This window comes from Hippopotamus amphibius, chromosome 12 (assembly GCF_030028045.1).
Source record: "Hippopotamus amphibius kiboko isolate mHipAmp2 chromosome 12, mHipAmp2.hap2, whole genome shotgun sequence".
Taxonomy (NCBI): domain Eukaryota; kingdom Metazoa; phylum Chordata; class Mammalia; order Artiodactyla; family Hippopotamidae; genus Hippopotamus; species Hippopotamus amphibius.
In genome coordinates this window covers 73,061,479-73,068,479 of record NC_080197.1, presented here as the reverse complement: position 1 = coordinate 73,068,479, position 7,001 = coordinate 73,061,479, and the positions used below count along the sequence as shown (strand labels likewise).

General features: G+C 37.2%; 1 pseudogene; it reads right to left on the bottom strand.

The window, feature by feature from the left end:
• LOC130834137 (ferritin heavy chain-like) lies at positions 1-558 on the bottom strand (annotated as a pseudogene).
• Between the last annotated feature and the right edge of the window lie 6,443 nt (positions 559-7,001).

The window sequence follows — 7,001 nt, the reverse complement described above, 5'->3', positions numbered from 1 at the left end:
TTAGTTCTTGCTTTCACTGTTTTCCAGGGTGTGCTTGTCAAAGAGATAGTCTGCAATGCCAGATTCGTGGGCCCCCATCTTGCGCAAGTTGGTTACGTGGTCACCCAATTCTTTGATGAATTTCACCTGCTCATTCAGGTAATGAGTCTCAATGAAGTCACACAAATGGGGGTCATTTTTGTCTGTGGCCAGTTCGTGCAGTTCCGATAGTGACTGATTCACATATTTTTCCAAGTGTTGCACACTTTCCATTGCATTCAGCCCATTCTCCCAGTCATCACAGTCTGATTTCCTGATATTCTGACGAATGATTCGGCCACCCCATTGGTTCTACAGCTTCATCAGTTTCTCAGCCTGTTCCCTGTCTTCACCAGATTGGTGAAGAAAGTATTTGGCAAAGTTCTTCAAAGCCACATCATCGCAGTCAAAATAGTATGACCTGGACAGTCCAGGCAGACGCAGGAGGCATAGAGCTCCAGGTTGACCTGGCGGTTGATGGTGGCCTGCGAGTCCTGGTTGGTAGTTCTGGCGCACCTGCGAGGGGGACGTGGTCCTCATAGTGGGCGTCGGAGGAAAGGCGATGGCAGCGGCGGCGGGGACCTTGGGTGGTCGGAGGGCGCTGCGAGGTGGTGGCCAGGGCTGGCTCTGAGCAGCTGGCAGGAGAGGGGGACGAGTGCCGGGTTCCGTCCACGCACTGTTGAAGCAGGAAACGCAGCAACTCTGCATGAAGACTGTGGCCTAAATGTATTTCTAAGAGCTTTTTCGTATGTACTCCAACTGTTGTGTTATTACTTGACTCAAGCTCATGTGGCAACTTTCTCCCAATTTATAACCTTTACATCAGGAATCGGCAAACAGAAGTCACTGGATCAAATCCATCCTGCCACATGCTTTTTTGTAGCCTGTAGACTAAAAACATTTGCAAAACTTTCACATTTTTATTGAAAAAACTCAAAAGAAAAGTATCTTGTGACATAAGAAATCTATGTGCAATTCAAATTTAAATGTCTGCAAGTAAAGTTTTTTTAGAGTTTATTTTAATTGAGTAACATTGGTTTATAATTTTATATGTTTCACGTGTACAACATTATATTTTGACTTTTGTATATATTAACCGTGTGCTCACCACCAAAAATTTAGTTTCCCTCCTTTCCCTCTGGTAACTATTATTCTGTTCTGTATATCCATGTGTCTGTTCTTGTTTGGTTTGGTTTGTTCATTTATCTTCATAGTCCACATATGAATGAAACCATATGGTATTTTTCTTTCTCTCTCCACATTATTTCACCTGGCTTAATACCCTCAAGGTTTCATCTTTTATATGGCTGATTGTGTGTGTGTGTGTGTGTGTGTGTGTGTGTGTATGTACAACATCTTTAACCATTCATCTATTGTTGGGCAGTTAGGCTGTTTCCATATCTTGGCTATTGTAAATAATTCCACAATGAACACAGGAGTGCATATATTTTTTTGAATTAGTGCTTTAGTATTCTTTGGATAAATATCCTGAAATGGAATAGCTGTATCATATGGTAGTTCTCCTTAATTTTTTGAGAACTCTCCATATTGTTATCCATCGTGACTAAATCAGTTTACCTTTTCACCAGCAGTGTATGAGAGTTTCCTTTTCTCCACGTCCCTGCCAACATTTGTTATTTCTACCTTTTTGATAATAGCCATCCTAATGATTGTGAGGTGATATCTCATAATGGTTTTGACTTGCATTTCCCTAATAATTAGTGATGTTGAACATCTTTTCATGTACCCATTAATCATCTATATGTCTTCTTGAGAAAAATGTCTATTCAGATCCTGTGTCCATTTTTTAATTGGGTTGTTTGTTGTTGTTGTTGTTGAGTTGTATGAACTTTTTTATGTATTGTGGATATTAACCCACATCAGATGTCATTTGCAAATGTCTTCAACTTGGTAGGTTGTTTTTTTTTTTAACTTTGTTGATGGTTTACTTTGATGTTCAGAAGAATTTTAATTTGATATAGTCCCAATTGTTTAGTTTTGCTTTTGTTTCCCTTGCTTGAGGAGACCTATCCAGAAGGATATTGCCAAAACCGATGCCAAAGAACATAATGCCTATATTTCTTCTATGGTTTGCATGGTTTTGAAACTGACATTCAAGTCTTTAATTCATTTTTAGTTGGTTTTTGTGTATGGTGTAAGATAGGGTCTAGTTTCATTCTTTTGCATGTGGGTGTCCAATTTTCCCAACACCATTTATTGAAGAGACTCTCCTGTTGCATTGTATGTTCTTTGCTTCTTTATTGTAAATTAATTATCCATATATGTGTGGATTTATTCCTGGTTTCTCAATTCTGTTGCATTGATCTGTGGGTCTGTTCTTCTGCCAACACCATGCTGTTTTGATTACTTTAGTTTTATATTATAATTTGAAATCAGGTCATGTGTTACCTAAAGCTTTGTTCTTTTTTTCAGGATTGCACTGGCTGTCTGAGGTCTTGTGTAGTTCCATATAAATTTTTGGGTTTCTTTTACTATTTCTGCGAATAGTAATTGCATCAAATCTGCAGCTTGCTTTAGGTAATGTGGACATTCTAACAGTGTTAATTCTTCCAATCCATGAGCATGCTATATCATTCCATTTCTTTGTGTCTTCTTCAATTTCTTTTAACAATATCACAGTTTTCTTTTTTCTTTTCTTTCATTTTTATTTTATCTTTTGCCATGCAGCACAGCTTGTAGGATCTTAGTTTCCCAACCAGGGATTGAACTCAGGCCCTTGGCAGTGAGAGCATGGAGTCCTAACCACTGGACCATGAGGGAATTCCCAGTGTCAAAGTTCTCAATGTACAGGTATTTTACCTCTTTGGTTAAATTTCTAGCTATTTTATTCTTTTTGTTGCAATTGTAAATGGGATTGTTTTCTCTTTTTGCTTCATTGTTAAGTATAGAAACAACAGATTTTTGTGTATTGATTTTGTACACTGCAACTTTACTGTAGGCATTTATTATTTCTAATAGTTTTTTGGTAGAGTCTTTAGAGTTTTCTATACATAAAATATTTCATCCACAAGTAGTGACAGTTTTACTTTTTTCCTTATCAATTTGGATGCCTTTTATTTCTTTTTCTTGTCTAATTTCTCTACCTAGGGCTTCCAATATGATGTTAATTAAAAGTGGTGAGAGTGGACATGCTTGTCTTGTTCCTAATCTTAGAGGGATAACTTTCAGTTTTTCACTGTTGAGTATGATGTTAGCTGTGGGTTTGTCATATATGACCTGTATTATGTTGAGTTATATTTCTTCTATACCCATCTTATTGAGAGTTTTCATCATATATGGGTGTTGAATAATTTTCATTAATCTTTTCTATTGTTTTTCTAGTCTCTATTTCATTCATTTCTGCTCTCATCTGTTATTTCTTCTTTTTTTTTTTTCCTGCTCATCTTGAGCTTAGTTTGTCTTTTTTTTTCTAGCTCCTTGAGCTGTGAAGTTAGGTTATTTGTCTGAGATCTTTGTTCTGTCTTAATACATGCATTTATCACTAAAATGTCTAAGAACTCCTTTTGCAGCATTCCATTGATTTTTGTGTGTTGTTTCTATTTTCATATTTTCAAGATACTTTAAAACTTCCCCCTTGATTTCTTTTCTCATCCATTGTTTGCTTGGGAGTGTTATTTACCTCCAAATATTTGTAATTTTTCCAGCTTTCCTCATGTTGTTGATTTCTCTTTTCACACTATTGTGGTTGGAAAAGAAACTTGGTATGATTTCAATCTTTTTAAATTTGCTAAGACTTGTTTTGTGACCTCTCATATGATCTATCCTGGAGAATGTTCCATGTGCATTTGAGAAGAACGTATATTCTGCTGCTGTTGGATGGAATGCTCTATAAGTATCTCTTAGGTCCATTTGGCCTAGTGTATGGTTCAAGTTCAACTTTTCCTTGTTGATTCAGCAATCTGTCTGTTGCTGAAAGTGGGGTTTGAAGTCCCCTACTATAATTGTATTGTCCCTGTTTCTCCCTTCAGATCTGATATTTGCTTAATATGTTAAGTGCTATTATGCTCTCTGCTGCAGTCTTCTTTTTATTCATTGACTTCTTCAGGTTCATAATTTCTGTTTGATTCTTTTTTGTGGTTGCTAACTCTTTGTTAAATTCCTCATTTTGTTCATATATTGTTTTTCTGATGTCACTGAATTTCCTTTCTGTGTTTTCCTGTAGCTCATTGAATTCTTCAAAACAGCTATTTTGAATTCTTTATCTGATAAATAACAAATCTCTGTGTCTTTGATTTTTATTATTGGAGGCTTACTATGACCTTTTGCTGATGTCATGTGTCTTTGATTCTTTTTTTTTAATAAGAAAATAAGATTTATTAGCTTGTGTTCTGAAGATGCAGGCCAAAATCTGTAAAATGTTATAAAGCAAGATTAAAGATCCCCAAAGGAGACATAAACTTTTATTCTTTTAAATTGTTCAGTATACATTCATACATGAAGAAAAGAAAAACTTCTATAATTGTGCAGCATCCATAATCTAGTAATAAACACCCAATATAATTTAAAAGAATAATGTTTTTGAAACAAATAACCAAATCTCACTTAAGATACTCAACAGTAAATCTCTGCTAAAAACTCTCAGCTTAATTAATTAAGTGGCTGTATCACCAAGGAACTCTTTCCATCACCAAACAAATTATACCCAATTCTACAATTTGCCCTCTATATTAAATAATAATCTTAAACAAGGAGAATCATAGGACATTGAAAAAACAAAAAACAAAACCTTCCATGAAATATCTTGCTTAACATACTAATGCTGCATTTGGAGATATAATCATCTTTCTTGAACTATGACAAGTAAAATGACACCTTCTAAACATCTTTACATCTCTTAAAATCAAAGGCATTATTCAAAATTAAGTATTTTTCCAAATTTGCAATTCACTGTTTCAGGCCAAGTTGCATCGATTAGGCTGGTAGAAGTACTGCTTTTTGCATAGACTGGTTCCCTGGCCATAACCAGACACAAAGATCTAGTGGTTTGTTGTAATAATGCGATTGCTTGCTGATGGGAAATGTTCTGATCCAGTGGCATGTGATTAATAGCCAATGTTTGGTCATCTTCCTTTAACCTTTTGTCCCTGCCAGCTATACTCCCTGACTGCACTTCCTTCATGAAGATATCGACTTCCCCCAGATTTTGACTTCAAAGGGTCATCACACTGAATCCATGGTCTCCGGCTGAGGGCTGTTCTACATCTGCATATTCAATTTGCTGGCCCTGAGCCAACTGCTGCATGATTGAGTTAAAATCTTCATTTCCTGACTTTGGGGTCCAAGGACATAACCCAGATACAGTCAAGTTATTAGAAGATCTATAGGCATTCCCATTAGCAATGGCACCATCCATGAGCATCAATAAGCCTTTCCTAGAAAAATCAAAGTTGGCTGAACAATCTGAGGGTATATGGCTGAGTTCCCTCTTCAGTTGCTTGATGGACTGTTGAAGTGTGAGCATCTGGTTGAAAAGAGGGCTTTTTAGTGTCTTGTAAGACATAGCTCTCATTCTGTGAAGCGTCACCCTTTTCCTGCAATTTCATTTTCAAGCGATCAAGAACTTGCAGGACCTGCTGTTTATCTGTAGCAGGATTTTCAGGCACTTTGAATTACTGGTCTTCAATCACTTTTAAAGAAACCTGGTTGGGCGGAGGCACCGGTAGGAGCGCAGGTGGGTGGGTTTGCGTCAGTCCTCCTTCCTGTCTTTTTTTTTTTTTCTTTAAGCTTTTTATTGGAATATAATTGCTTTACATTCTTGTAACAGCTTTTGAGGTACACCAAAGTGAATCAGCTGTATTTATACATATATCCCTATATCCCCTCTCTCCTGCAACTCCCTCCCGTTCTCCTTGTCCTAGCCCTCTAAGGCATCACCCATCATTGAGTTGATCTCCCTTTGTTATACAGCAGCTTCCCACTAGCTATCTATTTTACAGTTGATAGTGTCTATATTTCTATGCTACTCTCTCATTTCATCCCAGATTCCCCTTCACCCTCCGCCTCCCAACCCCATGTCCTCTAGTCCATTCTCTGCATCTGCATCCTTATCTTGTCCTGTCACTGGGTTCATCAGGACCATTTTTTTTTTTTTTTTTTAAGATTCTGTATATATGAGTTAGCATCCAGTATTTGTTTTTCTCTTTCTGGCTGACTTTACTCTGTATGACAGACTCTAGGTCTATCCACCTCATGACGTATAGCTCAATTTCATTCCTTTTTATTGCTGAGTAATATTCCATTGCATATATGTGCCACATCTTCTTTATCCAGTCATCTGTTGATAGGCATTTAGGTTGCTTCCATGTCCTGGCTATTGTAAATAGTGCTGCAATGAACATTATGCTACATGTTTCTTTTTGGATTATGGTTTTCTCTGGGTATATGCCCAGGAGTGGGATTACTGGATCATATGGTAGTTCTATTTTTAGTTTTTAAAGGAACCTCCATACTGTTTTCCATAGTGGCTGTACCAGCTTACATTCCCACCAACAGTGCAGAAGGATTCCCTTTTCTCCACACCCTCTCTGACATTTATTGTTTCTAGATTTTTGGATGATGGCCATTCTGACCAGTGTGAGGTGATACCTCATTGTGGCTGTGACTTGCATTTCTCTAACGATTAGTGATGTTGAGCATCTTTTCATGTGTTTGTTAGCCATCTGCATGTCTTCTTTGGAGAAATGTCTATTTAGGTCTTCTGTCCATTTGTGGATTGGGTTATTTGCTTTTTTGGTATTAAGCTGCATGAGCTGCTTGTATATTTTGGAGATTAATCCTTTGTCCATTGCTTCAATGGCAAGTATTTTCTCCCATTCTGAGGGTTGTCTTCTTGTCTTGTTTATGGTTTCCCTCCTGTCTTTGATTCTGTTTTTTTCCTCTGAGGTTTGCATTAGTGTTTTCACATTTGAAGTAGCAGTCATCCCCTCCAATCTTTATTAGCTGCCTTCAGGTGAGAGATACTG